This window comes from Hirundo rustica, chromosome 2, assembly GCF_015227805.2.
Source record: "Hirundo rustica isolate bHirRus1 chromosome 2, bHirRus1.pri.v3, whole genome shotgun sequence".
NCBI lineage: Eukaryota > Metazoa > Chordata > Aves > Passeriformes > Hirundinidae > Hirundo > Hirundo rustica.
The window spans coordinates 78402631-78420002 of record NC_053451.1 but is presented as its reverse complement, the minus strand read 5'-3'; the positions used below and the strand labels follow the sequence as shown (position 1 = coordinate 78420002).

General features: G+C 42.8%; 1 protein-coding gene across 7 annotated transcripts in view; it reads right to left on the bottom strand.

The window, feature by feature from the left end:
• FARP1 (FERM, ARH/RhoGEF and pleckstrin domain protein 1) overlaps nucleotides 1-17372 on the bottom strand; it is a 203696-nt gene that overhangs the window by 165401 nt on the left and 20923 nt on the right. The window contains exon 1 of one of the 7 annotated variants that reach the window (XM_040057283.1): nucleotides 12999-13017. The exons of 5 other annotated variants lie outside the window; for them this stretch is intronic. The gene's annotated coding sequence lies outside the window, so the exon portion shown is untranslated. Of the gene's footprint in view, nucleotides 1-9212; nucleotides 9326-12998; nucleotides 13018-17372 lie in introns of those variants that run through there. One more of the 7 variants, XM_040057282.2, reaches the window with a different exon arrangement.

The window sequence follows — 17372 nt, the reverse complement described above, 5'->3', positions numbered from 1 at the left end:
CCCCCCGACAGGATTCCCGGAGAAGGCAGGAAGGCGAGATGAGCAGGTGGGACAACTCAGCACTTGCTGACCATCATTCCCTCTTGGCTACATCAGCACTTTTTCCTTCCAGCCTTCTCTGGCCCTTTGCAGCTGCCACCTTGTTAAGGGTCTGCGAAGCAGGAAAGCCAAGGGGCACAAGATGACACCACTTACACAACAGGGGACCAGAGCTGCTCTAGACCTGGGTCCTGGCCTGATCCCACGGATGAGCCAAGAACTGTGAGGGCACGCTACTGGGAAGGCCAGAAAAAAAGCCAGCACTGATTGGGAAATTCTTCATTATTAGCACAATTTTGAACCTTCTTTTTTAATTCAAGCACCATTAGTTTTACTTGTTGAATGTTACACAGCACACTAGAATTTTACTTCACTTTTCCTACCCTGCTTTTTGACACTCTAGTTGGGTTTCTGATGAAAACGACTTCTACTGTCCATTTATCTTTCTTGGTAAATGCATTTTCATTCTGAGTGACTTTTATATGGTGATCAATGACCAAAACATGTTGCACACAGATGGGCACAAATGAAAATGCAACCTTCCAGCTGAACAGAGGCATAAGAAGAGTACTGCCAATCACTGCCTGGCTTTAACTCTGAGGTTACAATTATTGAGAAGCCTATATGGGAAAAAAAGAAAGCACAAGACAGCCTATGAATTTGTGAATGCAACACCAGTTCTACAGGATACTATAAAGAACAGTGACAGGTAATAAGATACCAGTTCCCACCATAAGGATAGAATAAAAACAGCCCTGTCTTTGGCAGGATACACTATTTACTACACATTACTCTTCCATGTCCTGACTAATCTGTTCCCACAGATTTTTTAAACTGCAAATACTTAGGCGTAAAAAATCGTTATAACAGCACTTGGATTAAAAGAAATGTTAGCTGAGAAGGAAGGGAGTTAAAAATTATGAATCCCACACTTCTAAGTATCAGCTCAATTGGCACAAGTGAAGGAGAAGAAAAAAATGTAGGCAAGCTTTTGCAACAATTCAGCACTAACCTGCCTATCAAGGTCAGAGTGAAACCTATCCAAGTCCATGCCAACCACTACCAGAGAGGCCAATTTCTTCACAATTATCATTGCAATCTAAAAATCTATCAAGAATCAATTATATTTATCTTATTCTTTAAAAATAATTATTTTTTTTTTATAGGACAAGCAGTGCCAGCAAGGAAGCTGCAGTTGAAGGCAGGACTTCCAGAAGAAGAGACACCAAGCTCTACATCTAAAGACTCCATGCCCCTTTGCAAACCAATCTGTTTTTCCTGTGTGTGGAGTACACAGGGTCATCTAAAAAGGTAGCGCCGGCACCCAGTCTAGAAGTGCACAAAGATTCTGGTCTGAGTAAGAGCTCTTCTGAAGTCATCTCATACCCCAGACAGCACCAAGAGGGCAGACAGGACCTCTGCAACTGCTGTGTTACTACAGAAGATTTTGGCTATGTTCTTTCCATTAAATCATATATACAGGACTCAACCCAGTCAGTTCAAGTGATACCATTAAATAATCCATGCAGGGAAATATTACAGACATTGAACCCTTCTGTAAGTGTTCTTCTGACTGATGATACAGTGGCCCACACACATAATCAGACAGGCCAGTGAAACACATAAAAACCACACAAATTTAGGAGACAAAAAAGTTAGTAATACAGAAATTCTTGGTTTAAATATATATTGAACCATTTGGTTATACACTTTCATTTGAAAGCAAAGACCTAAGAACCATTGGCTACCCTGATCACAAGCATCTGCTACTTGGAAAATTAAAAGGAGATCTTTCATTTTTTAATCTATATGCCTCAACATCAGCATGCTGCACTGAAAGTCATTTAGGTTTTTTTTCTGCATGACACCAGTCTCACTATGCTGCTGTCATAACATCAGCATAATATTTTTACTATACCTTTATGTAAGAGGCCTTAAAAATTACCCTCTCTAAAATAACACAGCACATCAGTCAAGCTGTATACCTTTCTCTATACCACTTTGATCTAGGAGACAGTGAACTAAGGTCACAGAACACAACAGAAGAGTATTAAGCAAACACTGAGCAAACCTGAGGGGATTAGGATGCCTAATGTCTGTTGTGATGAAGAGATGGATCGGGTTTGACAAACAATAGAGAAATTCAAAGACACTCTACAGTAGAAAGACAACAGTAAATTGGGGAAGGTATTAATCAAGAAGAAAGAGCAGCAGCCACCAGATTCTAATATATGCAGCCCTAAGCAAAACGCATGTGGAGACAGAAAACCAGTACGGGAGCAGAGAGTGGCAAACAAAAGAGGATTCATCTGAACTCTAAAAATTAAGAGTTTCTGCCTGCTCTTTCTGACAGCTGTTGAAATCCAGGGCCAAAATCAAGTCTATTGTTTCAGCTGCAGGTTCACTGGACGTTAGTGCCCTTCTTGGCAGTGCTGTAGCACCTGCAAGATGGAGAGAGTCCGCTGCAGAGAATGAACCTGTGTCCTAACCTGCGTGGGGGGAGAAGTTACTGAGACAGCAGAGCTGCCCATGGAGGAGTCCTGTCCCCTTCTGCTCCTTCCCAGCTACCACCCATACACTCCTGCCTGATGCTGAGCACTGACTCTCACCCTCCTCAGACTGAGCCATGGCACCTCTCTAACCCAAAAGAAAACAATTCAGTGTTTTGTTCTTCTCTGGGCTGGCAAATTAAATCAGCTCTCAGCAGGCTGGAAAACCCAATACCAGGGTGAGTGAAGCCCAACCAGCTGCAGTCACTGGGTTGACTCAAGCTTTCTCTATTTACAGCACGTGGAATGCACAAAAAACCCCTACAACTGCAATTAGATAGATTTGGAGATGTTTTGTTCTAATTACACATTAATAACCCTTTTATACAGATACTAAATGCTTAGACTAAAGTTTTAAGGTCTGTATACACTTATGCAGTAGCTGGACAAAGCCAGCCATATGGTTCAGCATAAAGGCACCTCAGTTCTCCATGTTCAAAGCACACACATTTTATAGCATCGGAAAGGCTCTGGCCAATTAAAATTTCCACATACATTTCTTTGGCAGGATGAAAAAAGTATCAAGCTTACTTAGTCTGAAGGGAGCTGCAAGTATAAACAGCACTTGTTGGGGCTGGGGCAGGGAAAACAGGGGCAGGAATAAAGGGCTACAAAAAAAAATCACAAAATACTGAGGAAAATAGAAGCAGTATGTTGGAATAGGTGCCACAGTGATCTCTCACCTATTCCGCTCTTTAGGTCAGACCAGGGCTGAGAATTTGATGCAGCAAGAGGCTCCCAAAGCCTGAAGACTCCTATAACAGGAGAGAATGGTACCACATATCCAAGCCCTTTCCACTTCTTTTCTTTCCTTTATGATACATTTCCACAGCACAAAACAGAAGGAAGCACCGTGCTCAGTACACTCCTCTGAAAGGTGAGGAAGCCCAAGGCACAATGGGATTGTGTGAGTATAACCCTACCAAAAGCACAGAGCAGACCTGGAACACCTTCAGTAAGAGAAAATTCTATACATGTAGAATAAATTGTCAACGATGCTGCCTTTTCATTAGTAAATCACAATTACCATAAAAATGAAATCAGGTATCTTGAACCCATATTAAAAAATAGTAATAATACAGCAAAGCAAAAGGAGCAGGAAGCCTGAAACTAAAAATCAGTCTGAAATGATGGGAAACAGGCAGAGGGCCAATACAGTTCAGGTTTTTATACTGCAAGGCATTATCCCACTTAATTTCCGCAAGTCCCTGATAGAACTGTACAAAGCAAATATGATGATTAAAAAGAAAAAATTATTCATGTAAATCACAGAATCATAGAATATCCTGTCTTGGAAGGGACCTAAAAGGATCAGTGAAGTCTAACTCATAATTTCTTTGATAAAATCCTGCATTTTTGCAGAAGCAAAGAAATAGGAAAAGTTCTTAATAGAAAAATAGCTCAAGCTTGAAGGGCAGTAGTACAGACACCAGTGCTGAGTGTCTGTTTCTCTGCTCACACCCAGCAGACCAAGTTTGACTCAGACTCTAAAGGAAACCTTGCAGATGTAGGGATTTGCACTCATTTCTTGTCTGGCCTTCTTCTTGTCTGTTTTTCTGTACCATTAGACTGTCTTCTAGCTCAAAACAAAAAGAGTTGACATTGTAAGCAATGGCTGCTTCATGAAGTCAGAAGTAGAGAGGCTCAAGGTGAGGTATGGTCAAGAAGACCAGCAAGAAGATAGGTCATGGCTATCCTCTGTACAGTCAGTGGGAAAGAGGATGGAGGGTGAATTCCTTAACCAGGCATAATTTCTAAACATAGATTTATTTATATTTTTTTTTCTCCTGTCCCTAAAGATGCAGAAAATTAACCTTGAAAAACCCGCCTGCTCAAGAAAACACCACGTCTGCCTACCAAAAATCAGACAGAGACTGGCAGAAACAAGTCTAAGAATCAGATTCTTCAGCATTCTGCAAACTTTCTAAAATCTGCAGCAATAGGAAATTCCCTCAGCTATGTAAGACTGTCTCTAAAAGAATGAAATTCATCACCTGTACTGAAAATGAAGAGAGCCCACAAAGTTGCCTATCTTGGTCAGACCCCGAAAACCTCTAAATAACACTCTTTTATCCCTTGACCCAGTTTCTGTGGGATGGTTATACAGCTGGCCAGACTAAGTGCTCAGGTTTGTAAAGCAATAGAGCAATAGAGTACACTTAGTTAACACAAAACTAGCTAGAGCCTGAAACTGATGTCAAATTTAGGGACCTAAGCAGTAACACAAAGCTTTAAAAACTCAAATTATTCAGTATGCCAATAATGTAACCTGAAGTCCAGAATAATGAGCATTTACGACTGTACAGGATAAAAACCACCTTTCACAAGCCTATCAGTACAGCATTCAGAGTGCCCACATTCGTTCAGCTTCCAACTGGAGCTCATTTATCTTCATTGCATTCAGGTCCTAAAACTGTCTGCAATTCTGTGGCACTAGCAGCTGTCCCAGATTCCAATTCTTCTGCCAGATGTCAGCAAAGAACGGTTCCATCCTGCACAAATTTGATGTGTGCTATCTTTTTTCCTCAGCCACACACCTGTCACTAGATCTATCAACAAGTGCACTGATAGATAAATCTATGCTTTTCCAATTGCCTCTGTGAAAATCCTCACTCCTTAAGCACAAATACAGACTGCTCTGTGAATTAAACCAATCTGGTCCACAAATCCTTCATTTCAACCCACAACATTACAATTACTTTTGATGGCCATCAGTGATATTGAACAAGTCAGTGGACATATTGATTCACTTTGTGTTACGTTTCTGGACAATGTTGCATTAGAAACTGATTGCAGGCACGAAACATTTCTTCTTCCCTGCATCTCTCACAGGCAAGCAAAGCCACTATACACATGTAAGTGAGCAATTAAGTAAGCAAAACTTCTTACACTCACCCTCTCAAAGGAACTCCTCAAAAATCTCTTCATACTCTTTGGACTGATTGTGACTGTTTCCCAACCTCTGGAGACTTGTCTTCGCTTTGTTCTTCACCGCTCCTACCCAGCACCCCTGTACCCTGATCAAGATCGCTTACTTGAATCAGGAATGCCAACATCATATTCAAACCAACAAGGCCGATTTGAAAGTTTTTAATTCAGGTTTTAAATCACCCAGCTTGAAGGCACTGTACAAACAGGTAATTCTGGCTACTCCTGGAAGGAAAATTAGTGTTTCATCTGCTAAGCCAAGGGGACAATTAGCTCCAATTGCTCAATCAGTGACTCTCACCCAACAACTATGTTTTCCCTTCACATCCAAAGGCACCGTCTGAGCAAAACAGGGATCTTGTGGAGCCATGAATCCCTTAATAGACCAGAGGGAGGTATTTCAACATAAATGCTTCATTTGTTATTAGACAAATCAAAATTTGAATTAAATATTGCCCACTTGTTTTGCACTTACTGCATCACCAGATAACTACCATATATGTGTTTATAACACACTTAGACATGAAGTTCAACACTGTTTTCCATTGAAAATACTTCCCTGACACTTTCTCAATTAGACAAGACCACACCTATTCTACAAAATTCCTGCTTTATCTCAGGCCAGAGGGAGGATATTTCTTCCTCACCGTGAAACTCCCAACCTGCTTTCTGAGATGTTTTTCAACCCATTGACAAAACTGCCTGCATAAGAAATTATGCTTAGGAATAAGCTGCAAGCTACGTATCATATACTTACATACCCAATTTTATTGACACCCCATCTATTTTGCATAACCTGCCAATTCTGCCGCTAAAACCCATAAAAAAGTAAAATTCAGCACACTCACACAAGTAACAAAATGTGATTTGAAAAAAAATCCACAGAGGAAAAAGTATTAAGAGTAAAGAGTACATGAAATACATGCCAGTCACCCAGCTAATCCTTCACTGACGATAAAATGTGTTATGGAAGTGAGAAAGTACACGATATCATTTTATGAAGATGTAAAGCATTCTAAAGTTGAGATATAAAAGCATCACCATGTGGGCAAAAAACTATTTCACTATGAACAAAAAGATTATGGAAGCTTTATTGCCACATGGTAAATGCTAGGAACATGCAAGGAGAGTTCAAGAAAACCTCTACTTCTTGTGTTTCCAACCAGCACAGTTTCCTGATTGACCAGGTCATCACCTGAGCCCACAGTTTGTCACTAGAAAACACAAGTGAAGTGAGTAAGAACTTCAAGCAGTTTGGTGGTTCAACAGTGATACAAATCAATCCTGAAGCCATTAAAAGCATTTTCCAAAACCCTTTCATGCCATCACTCTGCATAAATAAAGCTGTCACACCAGCTGGAGTGCTCTGGGCTCATTCACCCATACAACACCTCGTGAAAGCCAAGCCGAATGTGCTTATAGTAGAACAAAGTAATCTGATTAACTTCCAGATTTAACAGAATTCTGAAAGGGATCCAGCAACTCATACCCAGCTTCAAGCCTAACGTAGACGTTTTCCATGAAATAAAAACATGTCAAAAGAATAAATAACACACTACATTAATACTACTGTTCAGCAGTTGGGGGAAAAATCTGATACAGTCCTGGTTTTGAGAAATAAAACAGCTCAGGGGAAATGCTATTTCTCTGAACCAAGTATGAGTATACAGTACTGCTATTCACACTGCCTAAATGCAAGCCAGATCCTCCAGAGAACTGCTGAGCTCCAGAGACGAATGCAGGCATTCAGTGGCCTTCAGAGGAGCCTCTCCTTGCCCTAAGCACACAGACCCCTACCAAAAGACCAAAACAGGTCAGCGTGCCTGGCCCTGCGAGAGCCACCAGAGGTGTCACTCCAGGTAGCCCCACGCCCATGCTGGCACGGTGCAGGAGCGGGGAGCAGAAGCCCCGGAGCTGCACACTGTGCTCACTCAGGGGATGGGCACCCCTATGGCCCAGTGGCTCCAAACCGCAGAGCCGATGACATCAGTGCTCAGCACTGGGCAGCCACAGATGATGCCTATCCAAACATGTTAAACTGGGGCCGTAATGGCCTGGACTAGCTTCCTTTATGCCCAAAGCTTGTGATCAGGCTCCCACAAAATTATTACATAGCTTGAGCACCAGGAAAAACGTATTTATGGCCAAAGTTCTACGCTCAGTATATAACCCACTATAAAAGCAGAAAAGAATTCCTGATGTTTGAAATATTTAAACGTTTGTTCCCAAAGGAGACTTTTTATAAGTTTGTAAAACTGCTTGTTATAATTAAATATACAATGATTGTTTTGTTTGGGTTTTTTTAATTGAGTCTTTTTCTATAAGCCTTTATTATTCTTGACCAAGGAAATACCACACTTAATAATGACACAGTACCAGCAAGAAATACTTGTACCATGAAGAAAAATATTGCTTTATGTACTGTTATTTAGAAAACAACTTAATATATTCACTTGCATCCTGCTGGAGATAGAATGGGTCATGATGCGTGATTGTATAGTATTTACCCTAGAGTGTTTTATAATTATGCCATTATTCTTCCTTCAAAAATTCTTTTAAAAATTACTGCAAAACTTTCAAACTTCCTTAGGATCCTAACTCATGTCTCTTTGTGCAGATACCATAATCAGGGAAAGACTCTACCTGTGCTAAGCATCACAGTCCAGACACTGCCTGTCCTATGACAGCTCTCCTGATCTTTCAAGATAGGGTACTTTTGTGTCTTTACATAACTGATAATGCTGCGTTTACTCTGTAAACAGCCATCAGAGATACTGTGAGACATACATAGTTACACTGTTGCTACTGATACATCCTCATTTTATGTCTGGCTAAAATTTAAGTATTATATATGCTTGGACAAGGGTCGGTTTTCATATAAGACAGATGTAGCTATATAAGGTGCTGCTATGTCTGCAGAACAAATGTCTTTTCCCACTGTAACTAACAGTTTTCTAACTGTTAACTAACTTCTCACAATGAAAAGTTTCCAAAGCCCAGCACTGTTAGAGCAAGCTTCAGAAGCTGCACCCAGAGAAGGGCTTTCCTGTTCAACCATGCCATTGTCTCTTTATCAACAAACCTGTTTCAGTACAGATTACATCCCTGTGGTTTCTTGTTACATCTCAAAACTAATTACTCACCTGCTTGGAGGTGTGAAAAAGCATTATCTGTGGAATCTGTACTTTTTACTACTAGAGGGGACAGTGGAAAGCACCGATTCTCTTCTTCTGTTCTCTTCCTTGCAGCACTGGAAAGGAGAGATAGCAGAAATACTGCCAAAGCAGCCCACCAGTCCTCGAAATGTCATTGGAAGCAACACTCCAAGACAGCCTTTACAGTCCAAGCAAGAGAGAGAAGTGTACTACTCAGATCCTTTTTTAAAATTCAGATATCAAGAGGCAGAAGCTGACAGTGAAAGATCAAGCAGAAAGAGGGACATAATAAATAATACATTTCAAATAATCCAACGTGAACGCTGCCTGGAAAGTTTTAACGGGTCTTCTCACTCAATACGAGGCTCGCAGTAAAGCAGCACGGCAGAGGACACTGCTGTGCTGGGCAAAGCAGGCATGCTGGGTATTAGATTGCTCTTCCTTCCCTTGGAGAACATCCTATACGCCTCAGATTCCTTTCCTGGCTCCCGAGTCTCAAGTAACTCTAGATTATGCTGAACACGGAAATCAGTTTTCATACCCGTCTCCGACGGTAGCACACAGCGCATTCTCGGCGCACAAAGGCCTTTAGGGAGTCAATAAGCAGGGTGTCCCAGGAGGCTCTCCTTGCTGAGCACGCTCGAACGTGGCATGCTTTCCCAGAGGCAACCCAACGCCTGCCCACAGAGCGGGCGAGCACGCGCCAGCCTGGGAAGAGAGGAGCCCAAGACTCCTTTCATTGCCATGGCTGCCCAACTGGAGCACGGCCAGGCTTTGGAACAGATCCAGGCCCCGGAGCAGAGGGAGCCCATCTTTCCTGTGCTGGCTGTGGCCGGTCTGCCGGCACCCAGGCAGCAAGGAAGAGAGAGGAGTGCATCTGGAGCGCAGCAGGGACAAATGCCGGACCTGAGGGAGACGAAGGAGCAGACTGGGACAAGGGCCCAAAACAGGAGGGAGACCAAGCGCAACAGGCAGGGAAGGGAGCCAGGGATCTCTAGGCAGTGCAAAAAACAAGGCAGGGAAAAGTTGACTAAACTCAGAACCACAATTGGACAGGGATGGGGAAGGGGCCCTCATTCAGGCAAGATGTCTGGTGTCTGACCATGACTCTGCAAGGGAGGTGAAACTGCAGGTGAAAGATGAGAGAAAAAGAAGCCAAAACTGAAGAGGCGTCCCAAAAAGCGCAAAAGGATTGTCAGGAAGGGCAAGACAAATGAGAGGGGGGAAGTATGTCATGTCTGATAGAAAATAGCTTATTTCCTTGTGCATGGACAATGACATCATGACATCAATCCTCTGGATTGATTCCAAGCCTGTCAGAGGTCAAGAAGCATTTGGACAACATCCTCAGGAGGCACATTCTCGGGGCTGGCCTGCGCAGGGCCACGAGTTGGACTCAGTGACCCTTGTGGGTCCCTTCCAACTCAGGATATTCTATGACTCTATGATTTCCTTCTAGAGGTGGGACCAAAGTCAACAGCCCTGTCCTGCATGCACACAGCAACTCAGAGGTCTCTCCCTCTCAGGGAGAGAGCAGCGCAGAGGAGCACAACTATCTGCTGCCACTGCTGCTCCCTTCTCTGATCCTAGTGCCAGAAACCCCCACTGAATGGTGTAAACCCTCAGCTGCTACAGCAGTTTTCATTCTCAAACACAAGAGATTCTCATTTTCCTCTTTAAATAAAGGAATACTGCACAAGGAAGAGATGAGAATCAGGAATTGTTTGCATTTAAGCACATCATCAAAATACAAGTTACTCTGTTCCCGTTCTTGTACGCCATAATCTTTACCAATTTTCCTCCCTGGATCTGCCAAAGACCACTCTGCCTATTTGACTGCACAAGGAATTACAGCCAGTTACAGGAAACACTCAGGATTTCTTTCTTCCACCCCGACCTATATATCCTTAAGGCTTACTAACTCCTTGAACTCTACTGTTAAGACAGAATTAACAACTATCTTTCTGTGCTTTCTGTAGAGAAGGCTGATTTACTCTCTCAGAAAGTATTTATTCTAACTTCACGATTGTTTGATGAGGAGGCATCACAATATCCTTACTTCCTAGATGGGGAATTACAGACAGAAAACCCAAGTGTCCAAGACATGTAGATATTGGCCCCACTAGGAGTTTGGGATCTTAATCCATTTATTGATCTAGGTCAAACAGAACAAAAACCCACTGCTTCTGTACAAGCAAAGCAAGATTCTTAGGGCCAAATCATGCTTCAAGTATTTCACAGCCACAGCTTGCTTTAGACACAACTGCAGGCTACATCCAGGAGCATGAGGTTTTCTGAAAATTCGCTCTTGCTAATTTTCTCAAGCTTATCAAGAGTTTAACCATTTTCTGGGTGTTTAAATCACTTCTAACAATGCAGGGAATTCTGCTGAGAACTGAGTCCAGCTCCTTAAAAGCAGGAGGCCATCACCATCTTGAGCAACCCCTCCCTTTCAACATCTGCAAAAGACAAGGAACAAGAGCTTTCTCACAGACAGTGCAGGAGACAACAACAGCGCCCTGCAGTAGGAGAACTACCACCACACCCAACAAATAACTTCAAGATTGTTACACGGGGAAAATGCAACGAAGTAATTACACTTGTCTTGAAAATCACAAAAAGGGAGAACTACATCCTAACATTACGAATTTCTGCTTTGCAATATAAATCACGTTCTTTAGACAGCATCTGATCTATACTGATATTCCAAGTATTAAGATGGGGTGACTTCTTATGTGAACTTTAAAGAAAGTAAATCACATGACTGACATTACCTCGAGAGTCCAGAAAACAGTATCCCTAATTTTCCTAACTCCTGAATATGAGTATTTCAATTCCCACAAGGTCTATAAGTGAAGCATCTGCCTTCAAATTACACCTCATTACCCAGACAAAATAAACAGTATAGGATTTGCTTTCGGCATTCCTTTCACTTCACTCCCAACTTCTCCACTCCGGTAGATGCACCAGCAACCTGAGAGCTCCTCCAAATATATACACCCTGTCTCTGATTCCAGCCATCCACCACTCCCAGTCACACAGAGACACATATCCCAGTCTCTTCACCTTTCAGTGGGTGAGGTGAGTACTCATGCACACTTCAGGAGCGTGCACACACAGAAGCTTTCCCATGTAGAGCACACTGGTGCCCAGTGAGCAGAGCAGGGAAGCAGCTAGAAGTGTTGGAGGGAACAAAAAAAATGGATGTAAAATGACATAAGCACTGGTAGATGGGAGGGGAAGGAAATTATCATCTACCATGCACTGATCTAGTATTAGGCAGGTTGTTTTATTTTATGTAAATTCATGCATAGAATATTTCAGGGGTTTAAATCACCACAGCAGAAAAGTGGTCCACTTAAAGAATATTTAAACATCTACCAGGTATGGAAAATTTTCCCCTCTAGGATCAGACAGGATTATATTTTCATAGGGTCGCTAACATGGCTGGGCTCTGCAATCTGGGCTTGCCTGCATGAAGCAGTCTGCGCTTTTCCCCAGGGAGCACATCACTGAACAGAGATGACAGTCGTGCTCTCATCCTTGGAGGAACTCCTTCAGCTTAAGTTTGGATAGGGAGATTTAAAAAAATTACCAAATGTGAAAACAATGCATTGCTACCCCTTAGAACAAGGAACCTCTATATTTTGTGAAAATCCCAGTGCGCATCCTTCAAAAGGATGGCAAACTCACCTCCACTCCAAGATGAAGAGATGCTCTTCAGAACAAAGTAACAGCCAACCTGACCCACCCGTCCTGTACTGGTGATGAACAACTGAAGGCAGGTTCCTGCCTCTGTGGAAAGCTGAGAAGGCACATTTCCCTCATCTGTACTTGGGGGCTGCTCTTCTGCTCTCTGGGTGCCAAAACAGCCATATAAATACTGGAGTATCACAGGCAGGAGCAGGGAAGCATAGGCACATGTTGCAAAATGCAAAGCAGCACAGCATACAAGCAGCAGAAAAGACTTCAAAAGGTTTCACCTCTTCTGAGTAATTGCACCTTAAGCAGTCCTCTCTATCTGGTACCACCTTCTTCCTAAATACACAAATTTTGTCCAACACGGCATATGGACAAAGAAGACATAACTCTGATTGATTCAGAAACGGGAAAGTCTGAAAATATTTGCAACCAGTAAATAAACCAAGAAGGAATTAGCAATACACTGCAGTCCATTCACTAACATATTTGCAAGCAGACATCACATCAGCCCTTCTCCATTCAGTCCCTACTGAGGAAGGTCAGAGCACCCTGACCACAAAAGCAGCAGCAGGAAGAAAGAAAAACCCCGGTACCAGCAGCAACACAGACAAACAAATAAACTTACTGCCGTTTCTCTTGGGCAGTCAAAGAAAAATGGTGATGAGAAATGGATCAGCAGGACCAACACCTTGTTCACCAAACAACCTACTAAGAGACCACACGGGGCTTTTCCCCTTTGCAATTCAACCCAGGACACTTTCCCTTCGCTCCAAACCCTGACACTAAAAGACATGAGTTGATAAGGCTGCTGTGGGGTTATTTACTTGGCTTTCCAACATAAATAGGCACGCTGTGAGCCCAAGGAATGGAACACTGAGTTCAGTACCCTCCCCCACCATGAGCTTCTGGCCCAGCAATTCAGCAGGAAGTAATGCAGGAAATCCAAGGCATCGGTGTGATTCCAACCCATGCCCTTCCTGTCTGAGGGGAGAGATCTAAAAGCATCTAGGACTCCCGCTAACAGAAGCGGTCAACACCTCTGCTGAAGGCGGTGGGGGGGGAGAAATTCAACTGCCCAACCCGAAGCTAAACATAGTTTAGCCAGTACACGTCAGAGGAGACCATACTAATTGCCAAGCTGTGTTCCACCTCCATTTTTCTGACCTTCAAAGACAAACAACTGCAATCCGGAGGTGGTGAAGCCATGCCCAAGCTCTAGGCACGCCAGCCAAGGTTGTGTAGCTCTGATGCTGTCTCAGCAAGGACACCAAGAAGGGGAAGCAGAGGTCACCCAGTTTGCCTCCCCTGGCTCCTTGCAGCTACAGCCCAAGCATTGCTACACACAAAGCAGTGTTTTAAAACTTGTCCTGCTAGTTACATCCATGATCCTTAACCTGTCTGCAACATCCTAGCTGTGGGGTTGCAGGAGACACAGTGGAGCTGCCAGCTGGACTCTGGAAGAGTATTCTGTTCAGGCAGCAGCAGACTGCTAAAGGCACCTCAACCTGCACTCTCTGCATTTCCCCTGCTCAGCACAAGGCAATGTCAAGGTTATAATTATCCAAGGTATGCCCAGGATGCTCCCTCACACATCTTGGACTATTGCACCGGTTTGTAATGAGCTGCAGCCTACCAGAGTGGCACTACTGAAGTATAGGAGACAGGAGCAGGAGGTAATAGCCTTGGCACGCTACCACTGAAGTCACTCCCCAGTGTATTAGATACTATGATGAACTTTCCTCTTTAAAACAAAACATCAAACAAATTTGCCTGACCTGTCAGTCAGCAAACCCACAACAGCAAAAATATACAAACAAAAAAGGAAATTCCAATTAGTTAGAGCTGGGGGAGGCAGGGAAGGGAAGAGAATATTCTTTACTGAATCTATTTTTAGGCTATGTAAGGCTGTCTGAAACCATGGCAATGAACCTGTTATAAAATCCCCTTGCCAGCTCGATGTTTTGTTTCCTTACAGACAAGGATAAATGAGTCCATACTATGGATTAAATGGTCTAAACCAGAAATGAATAAACTGTCAGGCTACTGGAAATGCATCTGTTAGTTATGAAAACTGCTGGTTAAGAGAGGCAGGAGCTGATCAGAGAGACCAACCCACCGAACAATCCCATGCCTCATAAGCAATAGTTTATAGTCCCAATAAACAGCGCTGAGGTGGGATCAGCCTCCAGACTGCATCTCTCTGCCTCCACCATCCTTTACTTCTGGGTGTATTTTGACATTATCAAGTGCACCCTCAGTGCCCAGGTTCATTCTTCAGGCTGGGCCCCCATGATCCAGCTGTGGAGATCCATGTCCCCATCCCAGCATTACCTTCCTTCCACCCCATCAGCAGTCCAGGGCTGGGGTTAAGGCTCAAAGGAACCGCTGATCTGGCACCAGCGCTGAGACAGCAGGTACCGAGCACCTGAGGGCTTCAATTGCTTACCCAATTAATTTGCTTAACTGCACACAAAATTTGTAAGAACTCTGTAAGGAGTCTGCAAGCCTTCCAACTCCAACTGCAGAGTTTTTTGCAAAAGAATGGTGGGCTTGTGCTTACTGAAGCACAAACATTATTGCATGAAACAAACAAAGAAATTGAGTCTGACCAAGGTTTTATCCCTGCTATTCAGATACACTCAATATAACTGCCATCAAAGAAAGGAAGGATGTCAGGGTGCACACTCCTACCAGCCTGATGGAGAACACCCCCTCTGTCTTCCACCCAAGACTGCAAGCAAAAACTTTGGTTTGTATTCTGACTGGTTTAAAAGAGGAACATAATACCCTCACAGTTATCCTACCTCACAACTTAAACATGGGATTATCTCCCATGCTATTCAGTGTTGTGTGAAAATGAGAGCAACCACCTGGTTAAAAATGTGCCTCAAAGGTATTTGATTCCGATATATGTAATTTTCTACTGCTTATTAAAATGAATGAAAAAGAAAACAAGCAGATAGGTTTTTTTTTTAAATGTATACTCCCTTGGCTTTGTAAAAAAAACAAAACAAGAAAGGCGGAAGAAACAGTACTTCACTCTTTTGCCATTTAAATGAGAGTTAAAAAATCTACCCACTGCTGAAAATTTAGAATTTTCAACAATTTTAAAGAAATATTTCAGAGCTAATAACTTCCATTAACACCTTTATATCTGCTGCCAAAATAGCTCATTCTAAATTCTTATGTGGTTGGTGGTATTAAATTCATCCTGGTTTTTAATCTGTGCCATGCACACCAGATTGGCTGCCAATCTACGCTGCTTTGGAGGACTGAAACATCCTACAAAGCTAAGCTCTGCCTTCGTAACAGCTCTGCTTGGTATGTGGGGGAGGGAGACAGAAAACACACCTATCTCAAGATAGTTAATTAGATACCCAGTTCTTTAAAGACTGACATCCCAATTATACTTTGATTCTACAGGCTACTAAGTCTTCTGCATGTACCAGGAAGAAGTGGGGGGAGGAACATCTCTACGTCTTTAAAACTGCTACTCGGCAACATTCAAGGGAAAAAGCCCCACCCAAACACATAATGGTAAGAATGGTGAAAACAAGCGAAAATACAAGATTTCTTCTCTGCACAGACCACAGAGGACAGGCAGTCTCCTTTGCTCGGTGCTGTTACAGCACACCCATCACCCAGGCGGTATCAGCTTCCAGCATTGCTAAGCAACACCACGCCACATTACCTCAATTGATTCAAGGGAGGGAAGTTGATTCAGGAGCCACTGAAAAAGGCAGAATCTAGATAAAAACGGCTGCACAAACCTCACACACACAGAAGCCAGGATCCTGCAGTCAGAGCAAAAAGCAATTAAAGGAAAACCTTATGGGGACGCACACACAAACTGAAGAACAAAAAATAACCACGTACATAAAGACAGAAGAAAGGGGGAAATGAAGTCGGTGAAAGAGAAAGAGTGCTGCTGTCTCACCTCAAGTATTCTGAGACTGGAACAATGAATTACCTCTTTCTTTACAGGAAATAAAAAGCAGTAAAACGGCCAGAAAGCAATTAGAGGCATGGTAGGCTAAGTCTGATCCTCATCAAAAATAGAGCTTGCACATGACTGAGGATCTTTGTTACAAATATTGAAGATCAAATGGCAGGAATTAATATGAAACATTCAATTGTGAACTGCTTCAAAACCAAAACACACATCAACTCTTCAGAACAATGAACGTCTTCCCCTTAATTCTGATCCGAAATTCTACTCATGTCTTAAACATTTGAAGAGTTGTACTTAAATCCTGTTATGAATACAATCCAAAATAGAACAGTTTACATTAGTGTACTAAATAAATCCATTATCAATCCAAAAATCAGAAAAAAACTATTTGTGTAAGTCTTTTAACTGAAACGGAGATTTGTTCTGAGCGACAAGAACTGTGAACAATTACATTCAACTACACCGTCCACACAAATAATTCATGCAATAAAGGCCAATTCATATCTATACATTATTATTGCCATGGCTTCTGGACCTGCTTATGCCAACATAAACTAGGACTGAGGCAGGAAGAGGCGCTCCCCCATGGCTGTATATTGCTGCCTTCCAGCAACCTCCTCCTTTTCAGCTCCTGTTTCACACATGGGAAGCACTCAGGGCACAGAAGGAAAGTCTGCTCACCTACTGAGCAGGACCAAGGCACAACGGAGACAATCTGGCCACCACTCTCCCAAAACTCAGGGAAATGTAAAGTGTGTATGGGAGCAAGAAGATGGTACAGGCACAAGACTGTCAAAACCACAGCAACATTAGAGCAGCCTTTAGGACCAACAGCAGGTCACCAGATTTAGATGCAACTTACTCAGAAATTTTGAAGGCAATTCAACATACCACTGCAGAACTATTAACCATGCTGCCCAGCTTCCCTCTAAGACAAATTCAAAAAACAAGATATAAAAAGCCGAGGATGTACTGCCAATTTCAATAAAAGCACTCCACGGAACAACAGGCTGGTAGCTACAGGCTCACTACTACTCGGAGAAAGTT